Source organism: Lissotriton helveticus, chromosome 9 (genome assembly GCF_964261635.1).
Source record: "Lissotriton helveticus chromosome 9, aLisHel1.1, whole genome shotgun sequence".
Classification (NCBI taxonomy): Eukaryota; Metazoa; Chordata; class Amphibia; order Caudata; family Salamandridae; genus Lissotriton; species Lissotriton helveticus.
The window spans coordinates 1,017,711,879-1,017,723,933 of NC_136070.1; positions in this window are offsets into that span (position 1 = coordinate 1,017,711,879).

A 12,055-nucleotide genomic window follows, 5' to 3' on the forward strand; every position below is an offset into this window, starting at 1 on the left:
GGCCGACCCCGCCCGCTAAAAGTTGGCACCGGGGATCATCTTTGTCAGAAACTTGGACGATGTTAATTAAATCGCATACATATAAGATCCTAGCTCAGCACCCCTGCAGTCTGAGTCTACAGCATGGCCAATTGCAATCACACCCCCAAGCTCATTGAATTGAACCATAATTTAGAATTAAAATCAGCACATATAATACAGTTTGGTTGTGCTTCCCTCCCATACCTCGGAACCTTAAGTTTGTCTATGGAAGAAAACAATTTAACAAAATTCTCACAGGCTGCACTAGTAAAATCGTTGTTATAAAAATGAATCAATTAAAAAGAACTCAGAGGGTCCTTAATCAACACAGTCTGAAAAGCAAAGCAACGGGTATCCAATTCAGAGACTGAAGAGTCAGATTCATCCAAATTAAAAGACCGCCCTTAGCTCGAACATGACAAGAGAAAGGGGCGGCAGCTGATAAGCATGGAAACCCATCACCCGATACAGGGCAGGTAGCCCAGGTGTCTTGGAAAACAGTAATATCAAAACTACTAATAGCTGCCAACGGTTGTATGTCATTACAACGCGGGCTTTTACCCTGCATGCCATTACAACGTGCAGTTTACAGCGAAAGTTGTTACAACAACTTTCGCTGGAGGGCACTGGATAGAGGAATAGTTTAATTTTCTATTCCAACTCCAGCCCACGTTGACAGTAGGGAAGGTGTTGGATACAAAATTAAACTATTCCCTATCCAACAGCGCCCTCCAGCGAAAGTCGTTATAACAACTTTTGTTGTAATCCCCGCGTTGTAATGGCAGTGCGGGGTAATCCCCGAGCTGTCATGGCTGTTCTCCGCTGCCAACCAATCTGGATGATTAATCCCTGCAATGTTCCAACTAATCAATGAAAAAGAGGAGGACACCAAGGACCAGGGTGCCAAAGTGCGGAGGTGCCCTTTCGGGTCCCGAGTTTATTTACCACAAAGAAGAAGTAACAGGAACAGGCTTTGCTATGTCCTCTGGAGGAGAACTAAACAGTCAGTCAATCTGACCACAACTTGAAAGAACTGCATAGCAACTAGGTGAAGGAACGTCCCCAGATAAGTGCATAATGTTGCTGTACACTCCAGTGGCAACAAACTGACCAGGTTTCTTGTTAAGGTTACAACGGCTACCTTGCCATCCAATAGGCCCTGAGGGTACTGGGATGTACAGAGAGTTGGCAAGCCACAATCAAACAAAAGTTTACATAAATAACCCAACAAGACCATCAGAATCTTGCTTTCGTTATCTGCCTGGTCAGAAGAACAGGTCAACAAACTGCGGCCCATCTCGGGGCACCTAAAATTGATAATGACACAGTCGACTCCACAATTTTTTGGGGATACACCACTCCAGCTACCCTACTTACAATAATGATCCCCAAAGCAGAAAAAAAAAGGAAAACTTTTGTTTCTAACCAACTAATTCAACACCTTGTTAGTAAATTGTTCAACGGTCTAAGATTGACCATACAAATATTCAGGGACACCTATAATTACTGCCACGTAGAGGCAGAGAGCTGAGGGGAGGCTAATGGTGACAGCCTGCATGAGACACCTGCCCAAACTTGGTGCTGTTGCCAGTCCCAGCTGCGGAACCTTATCTAATTGGCCTTTACAGGCAATAGATGGTTGAGACATAGACCATAGAGCCTCATTACTAGGTGTCTTCATCCGGGTACCCTTCACAGCCTCCAAAAAGTGTGCCTGTAAAGGGGGTGAAAGATTGTCTGGGACATCCTCTAATGAGCATGCATTGGACGATAAGACAGCAGTGGCAACATAGAAGTAGGTGGTATCCTTCTGGCAGGCTGTTGAGACTGAGGTGAGGGTGCTCACCTTTAGTATTATGGTAGCGCTGTGAGTAAGCTTTGTGTCGTGCATGCTGTGGGACTGTCTTCTGTCCAATAAATGCAGCTTGTCCACCTGGCTCCTGCCCCAACCTTCTCCTCTGGGTGACGAATCAAGGTGAGGGTAAGACACCAACGCCTGCCTGCCTTTGGTTGCACACTGCGCATACCAGTGTATGACTGGGGGTGTTGAAAGGGAGGGCTAAGGGATCTGTCACGTGGGAGCTGATGCTCAGCTATTCTGCAATGTACCAGTGATCCTGGGGCTTTGTAATGTGTGTCACTGCCAGGAAGGCAGCCCTGGCAGGAGCGGTGGAGCCAGTGTGGAGCAGCCGAACTGCATTACGCTGCTCCCAGCAGATGCTCACCGAGCGCACAGCAGCTCTCATCTCCCCACCCTGCCACGACAGGACCCTCCCCACAACAACAACAAACGCTCCTCTTTTATTTTTACAAAAACGAAAATTTGCTATGTTTGGGCAAATTGCTATACTCCGCCCATAAGCGGAACTCTATGGAATTTGGTAGCGTTTTTCAGGAACTCTGCGGAGTTCCATGGAATGAAACTCTGCGAACTCCACCCACCCCGAAATTGTCAGCCTCACTGATATATGCCTATCAAAAGACTATGAAGGCCACCAGCCCTATTCTTTTTGATTGCCTTCTCAGCCTCATCTCCTCCCTGAGATGTAGCCAAATCCCACTATCCAGTGGCCTTTTCAGAATCAAAGAACTCTTTTGAACTTCACTAGAGAGCCTGGCTCTCCCTTCCTCCAACATATGTGTTCCACCCAGCTCTCAGGAATGCAGATCATAAATCTGTATGGGCTGGTTGCCCACCTCCATGGGCCTCTCAAAGGCACTTGGCATCCAATATGGAACCTACAGGCCTCCATGAACTGTGCCATACACAGGTAGAGGCAGGCAGGGCCGGACTGGCCATAGCGGGCACCGGGCATTTCCCCGGTAGGCCGCTAGGGTGGGTGGCGTTTTTGGGCCCCTGGGGGCCGTTTTTGTTACCGGGGGTCGGCAATATCAGCCCCCTGTAACAAAATTGTCCGAAACCGGCCGTCGCAATCTGCTCGGCTGCACTCCCCCTCACCCCAGGGGGCCCCGCTGAGCAGATTGCCAGGGCCGGTTTCTGTTCCCAGTCCGGTCCTGGAGGCGGGTGTGCCAACAAATTAACAGGGAAAGCCAAGCTAGAGCCAAGCCAAGGGTCTGGCTTGGCTCTTAGAGCCAGTGCACAAGCTGAGCCCTGAAAATTGTTTGCTATGTAAATAGTACAACATATATCATGTAAAATATGATAAAGACGCTTGATAACTCAAAAAAGTTTATTTCCTTAACAGGTGGAATCTTTTACATTAATATGTTACATTATAGCAGTGGCAATGAGAAGAAAAGGGAATTTTTGTAAAATAAAATATTTGCCTGAGATCACACAATTTAAACTGGGAAGCCGTGATGTATCCAGGTTTTCTGGATTCACTTTGTACAAATCAGACAATTTATGATGATGTGTTTGTTTTTCCTGATGTTAAGGCTTTGTTATCTCCGGTTCTACTGATTGGATTTTGTTTTGTTTTGGTGTCAAATTATGTATTGCATTTTACTCTACTTTCCTTAATCAGTGCAGAATATTTCTTGTGTTGTGTTTTCACTTTGTTATTGTGTAAGTTTTGCATAATTACTTTATACATTGCCTCTAAGTTAAGCTTCTCTGTTTTTGTGTCAAGCTATCAGAGGGCTAAGCACAGGTTAATTTAGTGACTTTTTGTGGATTACCCTGACAACCGTCAGCTGTTGCCTGGGCAGGGTTTCACCCCCCCAACCACCAACCCAATTTCCCACCAGCGCATTACATGAGCACAGTATCATTACACAAGGTTATATTCATTGTTTGTAGGCATGGGGAGATTATGTGATTTTCCTAGAATCACAGGATGTTGAGCTGATGCTGAGACTCAAATTTGGTTTCCCAGTTCCAAATTTGACAGCTTTGGCCTTAACATCCCATCCTGGGTTGAGAGAGTGTGGCAGGCAGAAGCCACATTAAAGCTTGTCTCATTATACGCTTGAGGATCCAACAGGACCTCGAGTTGAACTCAAGCCGGGCTTTAGGTTCGAACCTGGCTTGAGCTTTCAGTGAATGTACACCTCTATACAGAAACACTCACATGTGCACTTCATATTGCTACATACTAACATGATGTAGGCCAACAGTGAGTTAGGCATACAGCAGCTGAACTGTACATATGCGGGCTGATAGTCCTCACTCCAGTGACACAGGTATAAAAGGCCTACTCACTTTACTAATCACTGTGATAAAAAACGGTATGCTGCCACCGCTGCACTCATGTTACTTAACTTTGGGTAAAGGCAGTAGCCCTTTACCATAATCAGGATAATGCTTTGTGTGCTGCTTCCAGTCTAATAAAACTGCACCCTGTGAGTCAGGCATTGCGTCATGGAGCACATGCATGATCCGTGTGTGCTAATGCCGAAAAATCTGTCTGTGGCATTCAGGGTAGGGGTATATGTCAATTATCATACCAATGGGTGAGACTGGAGTGGCTCCCAAGGACAAGGGGTTGTATTAATAGGGATAGAGGTTGAGGTGAGTGTGTTGTGTGAACTGTGTACATCGCGGTAAGAGGCTCTTTTGATCCAATGTATGTATGCAAATTTTTTTGAAACACTGAAAGTCTGTGAGAAAGTAGTGCCCAGGTGGAATGTGAAAGCACATTGGGTAACAGAGAGGAAATCATGCTGCCTGGAAGAAGAAAAGATGGGTTTTAAAATGACATGGTCCAAAATTGATCATTCTAGTATTGGCTATTATTGGGTCACTCAGGAGGCACAGGTGAGATTGAAGCTTTGTCTAGTAGGGTGGACAGCGGGCTGGTGGCAAGTTCAGAAGAGGGGGAAGTACTGCTAATTCATAATGATTGTTTATTTCATTGATAAAGACAGCTCTCAAGATATCTGGGATGGAGAAAGGCCATGAGGAATGAATGCTCTTCTTACAAGTGTGAAATCAAAAATGAAATCCATTAGTGCGACCAGAAACAGTATCATGGGTGACACCTTGCTAGAAGGGTTCCCAACAGAAGTGCCTCGATAGGTTACAAATTTGCAAGGACTAGTGCCGGTTAAAGGCCCAAGGGGAATTATCCAACTTTTTTTCACAGGAGTTTTTGTACCACTGGAGGGAAGACTACAACATTCTGCTTGGGCTGGATGTGTGTATGTGTGTGTGTGTTATTCGGGGAGGTACTTCTAAGACAATTTGTCTTATTGGCCATAAGGGCACAAAATGTGTATTCATAAGCAACAAAAATATTATTGTTTTATATAACCAATATATTGATGATTCACATACAGCGTATAATCCTCTTTAGTGTGTTTAAAGTAGGAGTAATTGTCACTAGTCTAAACTAAGCCTCCATATCCTGTATGTGCTGGAGAATAGAAGCATGCCCATTGCACAGCTGGTTATAGGAGTAGCTAAACCAATAGGCAACGCTTTTGGTGTAGCCGATAGGCTACCCCTTTGGTCGAGGGAGAAATGAGCATGAATTTAGAAAACCTACTTACTCACCTTTCTACGATTGCACGTAAAATGCTTTAAATGTTGTTGAAATGTGGATGTAGGGAATGATTAGTAGACAATAAATGCATCATTTTTAGAATACTAAAGTAAACGGTGAAAGTACGTTAACTAAATGCATGTGTATTAGTGCATGCTTCAGAGAAAAGATTTTTTGGCACTACGCTATTATTTCCTAACGGGTATAATAACAAGGCTCAAAAGTCTTCTAACTCGACTCTTGCTCACAGCTACGTGAATGGAAGATTTAGAAAAACTGCTTAGCATTAGTGACATCTTTCAGAAATGTGCTGACTGTAACATCATGTTTATACAGCTCCTCACCCCATGCATGTTAGGTCATGTGTTAGAATTCAATGAGCTGTAAAATCGTTTATGCTAAATGATGACTTAGAAACTTTTTGAACGATGCTTCCGAATAACATTGATAGATGATTTCATGTTACTGACTAGCTATTGTTCATGCATCGAGCTCATAGAGCATCCTTTAGCTTAGGTAAGAGGATTCTCATGAGAACCTTCCCTCATCTAACAAGTAACAATATAAATTGTATCGACTACTGGCATCAAAAGTGTAGACTGTGGGAATTAGAAGAAGAAGCATTGTGTGACCAACTACAGCATCTTGTGAACCTTTCCTATTGGATATCGACAAAGAATGGCTGTAGAAATTTTACAAAAGTGAAAATTTATATTAATGAGTATTCCTAGTCAGTTAGTTGTTTTTTTCCCTCATCCCACTTCAATTTTACTTTCTACTGCTACTCTGTTCGTTTTTACCACTAGATCTCCCTCTCCCGGGACTCTTCTTTAAGGAGAATTGATTTCCTCTAACTATTCCTTTGAGGTGACGACTTTTGGAATTTGGTGATCAATGCTCCGGCAAGGATCACACTTTTATTTACTGTTGTTACTGCAACTGTAGGGAACTCGGCTAAATTTCCAGAACTACTCTTCATGAGAAATCCATTTTTCTTATTTGCTCTTCTCTATAGGAACTCTTCATGTGTTCTATTTAGAATAGGTTCTTTCAGTTTCTTTATGGGGATTATTTATGGAACACTGTGAATTTCTCTAATGCTGACTCTAATCAAATCAATTATATATTTCTGTAAACCTACTAACCCAAATAAAAAGATTTAGATATTCTCACCTTAAGATAAAGGTTTTGAAACTTTGTTTTAATAACCACTTTTTTATTACATTTTTCATTACACAGCTGCATTCACATGTAAGTATAAATAACACCTTTCCATTTGGTCCAACCTAGGAGCACTGGCAATTCCCTAGTAATAATACAGCTTTACAAAGGCAGTCCATGATACAGACATCATTTCCCCATATCTTTAGGTGTTTTTGAGGGCAACCACGGGCCTCATTTAAAGGTCGCTCCTGTCACTCACACCAGTCGACACCCCGCCACCATACCACCAGGGAGTGGGCCTCCGGGTGCCTTCAGCAGTGGGCAATATCTTTCTTCGCCATCAGTGGCACCACCCCAATGAATCTCCTCTCATCCCTGTACTCACCAATTTCCACCAATAATCCCAGTAAGGCCTCTCGGGGATCTAGCTATGATTCTCCAGGACTACAGAAATCTCCTGGGTCACTCCCTCCCAGAAGGGCTTGAGGTGCGGATAGGACCATGTCATGTGAATGAAGTCAGCACATGCGGTATTACAGCATGCACACCTGCTCCCTCCCCACCCCTCTGTCACATGCTGGACAGACTTAAGTATGTAGCATGAATGTAATTGACCTGTACCATTCGCAGCCTGGAGGAAATGGCCAGCTCTCATGGACCAAGACATGTATCTCTCCAGTCTCCTGTCCTCATCCTCTAGTGGTCCCACCCAGACCGCCCACCTTTGGTATAACTGTGCGAAGCGGTTTGGGGCATTAATTATCAGAGACCGATAAATCATTCCTATTGCTCCTTTACCCAGGTGACCCCTCAAATAGCTTTGTTTCAAGAGGTCTGCATTCAGGCAGCTGCACTTCTGCCAGGATGTGAGTTTTTCCGGGTGTGCTGCATCTGTAGGTAGTGAAAAAACTGTGTTTGTGATAAGTTGTAGCATTTCTGCAATTCTTGAAGGGACATCAGACCCTCTCTTGTGGATGTCAACAAAGTAGGCAATGCCTATGGGATGCCATTGGGAGAATCCTGCCAGGCCGGCCACCTGGCCTAGCCAGATGCCCCTCCATAGGGGCCCATCCCAGTGTGTGAGGCGCAAGGCCTCCCACCAGCAAAGCGCAGTTACCCGAGGGCAGGACCGAATCTCCTTGGTCAACGCAGTGCTGTATAAAAGGTCCAGTAATTGCAAAGAGAAGGGGACCCCTGGAACTAGTGAGAAGTATACCTAGACAGGGAATGTACAAATATGTAAAGTTTCTAGGGCTACTTCAAGTCTTTTAGCAAATCACTATTTATTAATTAAGGGAAACACACAACAGTGACACTCCAAACTACAACATTTTAGAAAAGTACAAAATATTTATTCATTGTTTTGATATCAGTTAGTTATCGGATATATTTTGTATATATAATCATACACATATATTGGCAAACTAATGTGACAGACCTTAGCTACACCAATTTTGGTGTGACACAATTTTTTATGATATTTATCTGTATGTGTAAATTTGAAGGATAAATGTTTTTGTATGAAAGTATTAAGAATGTTGTGCATCTGTGCTAATTTGTGTAGCTAAGGTCTGTCACATTAGTTTGCCAATATATGTGTATGATTATATATAAAAAATATATCCGATAACTAACTGATATCAAAAAATTTAATAAATATTTTGTACTTTTCTAAAATTTTGTAGTTTGGAGTGTTACTGTTGTGTGTTTCCCTTAATTAATAAATAGGGATTTGCTAAAAGACTTGAAGTAGCCCTAGAAACTTTACATAAAAGGTCCAGTAATCCATCAAAGCCCAAAAGATGTAACTCAAGCCGATATCCTGGATCATTCCATCCCTCAGTGAACCACTTGATCATCTGGACCAAATGAGCAGCAATAGAGTAAGCGTAAATATCAGGGGCACCCAGGCCCCAGTCGAACAGCAACTTCCTGGCTGAAGCAAAAGCCACTCACTGGAGAGCACCTGCCAAATAAAAGAGGATAATTTTACTGTGAGGGAGCGGAACCATGCCCTGAAAACAGGGTTGGAATAATTTGGCAGGACGTAAAGGTACTGCGGAGCAATACACCCCATAGGATTAAGGGGCGTGGCGATTCCACCTATGCAAGCCTTGATCTAGTGTGAGTTGAAGAAGATGACATTTGAGAGACCATGCCAGGACAGGAAGACAAGAGATATGGACCCCAAGATATTGAAAAGAGTTCTGTCTAGTAGGGATGCCAGGGCACCAGATTGGTCCCATTTCATCGCCAGACACTGATACCAGAGCTGAGTTACTTGCATTTACCGAAGGCCTGACACCTCAACATACAACTGAAGGATCTCAAGGCATCGGGGTCCGTCATCTGAGCATCACTGAAGAAAAGCAGAAAATCATCCACATATAGGGCAATGCAATCTTCTATATTTCCCCCACTGTTCCAGCCAAACCCGTTCATAACATCGTCGTATTAGGCGGGATAACAGCTCTATGGCAAGAGCGAAAAGCAGCGGCGATAAGGGACGCCTTGGCGCATGTCCCTACGGATAGGGAAAGGTGAAGCTAGGATCCCATTGACTCGAACTTGTGCCGATGGAGCCATATAGAGCAATGTTACCATTCTGCAGAGCACAGAGCCAAGATCCACAATCTGTAGTACTGCTTCTAGAAACAGCCTGGAAACGTGTCAAAGGCCTTTTGAAAATCAATCAGGACTAGAGCAAGCTCTCCCCCCATGTGATGCACTCTGGCGTGGGCCAACTGTACCCTCCAAATACGATGGTAAGTAAGCCACATTATCTGGGTGCAACAAATAGGAGAGGGTTTGGCCAATCCTGGTTGCCAATACCTTTGCAAATATTTTAATATCTACATTAATAAATGATATGGGATGATAAGATGAGCAACAGTCCGCCAGCTGGCCAGCCTTAAGCTGGACCACAATAGTGGCGACATCAAGGTCTGAGGAAAAGGAACCACGTTTCAAACCATCAGCATTAAGAGCCACTAAATGTGGTGACAGGAGATTGCAATATCTTTATAAACACTTGATAAAAAACCTATAGGGCCGAGAGTCCTCCCCGGTTCAAGATCAATGATCACCTGCCTCACCTCCTCCAACAACAGCGGCAAATCCAGCTCACATGCCAAGGAGGGAGGAATAGCTGGTAGGGGAATATCCCCAAGAAGAGAGCGGCAGGACTCCTCTGGAGGAGGTGGGCAGGCTGCATATACATTTTAATAGCAAACCTTTGGGCTACAGCAGGCAATTCCTCCCATAGGGCACCAAAATCATCTCTAATAGCTGGGACCACCTTACTGTACAACTCCCTGGCTGCCAGCCAGTGCAGCAACTTACCTGATTTGTCTCCGTGGGCATACACTCTTTGAGTAGATTCCCTCTAACATCGTTGTGCCTTCTCCAGGGAGATCCGGGTGAAGCTCAGCCCGCTCCTTCTCCAAAGAGCGAGCAGTGGGCTCTGATGCGGATCTCTCCATTACACCTTCGAAGACAAGAATCTAAGCCTCAAGCTCGGTGATGTGAGTCTGCCTCTGCCATTCCTCACATCGCATATATCGCTTTAAAGGTTTTGAAACTTTTACCAACCCTCATCATCGACTGATCCTAAATTCTAATTCACATTATTGTTTTTAATTGATTTGGGAGAGCTCTAATTCACCTACCATGAAAAAAGTTCAACAACCTCTCCAGGAACCAAAAGGATTCTCTACGGTGAGATCGTAAATGGGTGTATATTACGATTTAACCATTTCGGAGAGACCTTGGGGCTCTTGCAGCCGCATTGGCTTATTCACCTGTTAGCACCGTCTAGTCTTAGTTTTGTAACTTGAAAACAAGCATGGGTGTAAGCACTGTTGGTGTTTATGAGGTAATGGGTACCTGCACTACATGGTCTTCTAGTCTTAGTTTTGTATCCCTGAAAACTAGCATGGGTGTAAGTACTGTTGGTGTTTATGAGGTTATGGGTGCCTCAATACTCCGAGTTGACTCCCATTCAAGGATTGTTGTTGAACGGACTATGCTAATCACCTTGTTTTTTTCTTTTTTTTCTAACCCTCCGTTGCACAGTTATTTATTGTTCATGCTGTATTCTTTATCTGTGGTTTGCTTACTTACTGTCAGCCTCCTAGGTAATGTAAGGCCCTTCTGTTTTTCACAATGTGTATGTGAAGCACTCTGATACCTAAGGGTCTAGCTAGCGCTATACAAAACTTTTAAAATAAAAAAAATTACAAATTAAAATTTCCTCATTCTATATGTAGAGTCCATGCCAGCATTGCTGACCGCAGCAGATGGGTGGTACTCCCTCCACCATTTCAACTTGTAACTTGTTGGAAGGTAGATATCCATATTCAGCCACCTATTTCACAAATCTTGTGTCTGTGAATGTTGGTCTCTTCTGCAGTTTAGTTAGGGCCAAGGAGGGTTGGGAGTGAGTGGTGTGGTGATGTCGGGATGTTTTGAGGAGAGACTAATCCAGTTAGGGGAGAAGCGCTGAATATTTGGTCCCAAAAAATGCACCTCTGGGAGTGGGCATTTAGCCTGAGACTTTGTTCAGTTTTGTAGGGGGTTAAACTGGCCTAGGAATCTGCTCACCAGGAAGTAGGGTCACAACAGTGTCCCGTCATCAAACGTGATGGAGCTTATACTTCACGACACCACAGCCCTGCCTGAGGATATTTAGGTAGCCGTGTCGAGGAATGTGGTGCTTTTGCCTGGCGTGCAGCACCTTGGTGGCTCGTTTGAACGCAAAGAGTCAGATAACCCAGTACAGACGGTCTGCTATTTAGAGCCCACAGTGAGGGTGTTCATCTGTGTGTTGCCTCACCAGCCCTTCAGGTCATGAGGGAGAGAGCAGCGGTGGCCTGTGTGTTTGGGACAAGATTTTCTCTTCAGTCACACAGAGCATCATCCTCATCAAGAGCTCAGACTAGATCAGGACAGGCCCTCTGCTGTTCACAGCCTGGAAAACAGTGAGAAGCTGCGACTTGTGGAACATCTCAGCCTTTCTATTTCTGTCTGCTCTGCATATTCATTATGACTTTTTTTAACACAAGTGAGAGCCTAGAGCTTGAAAAAGCAGATGAATTTTAAGCGACAGAAATAGTTCCCTGTTTTAATTTGACTGCACCAGAACTTTAAACGGGCTTGTAGTGTCCGATACAGGTTACCAGTACTTCTCATAAGGCAATGTAAAACTTTTTCAGTGGTGGGAAAAATATTCGGGGGAATTATAAAGCATGCCGTGTTCTTCCTTTTAATGGTGTTGATTGACAGCAAAGCTGCCTCCAGACAGGTTTTTGAGCATCACTAGAGAGTGGCTTTGGCTCCACCCTCTTTGGGAAGCAGTTGTACATGTTTTGATTGGGCAGAAGTTGTGTGCTGCTACAAAAAACAAGTGATTCCCCTCCATGCAA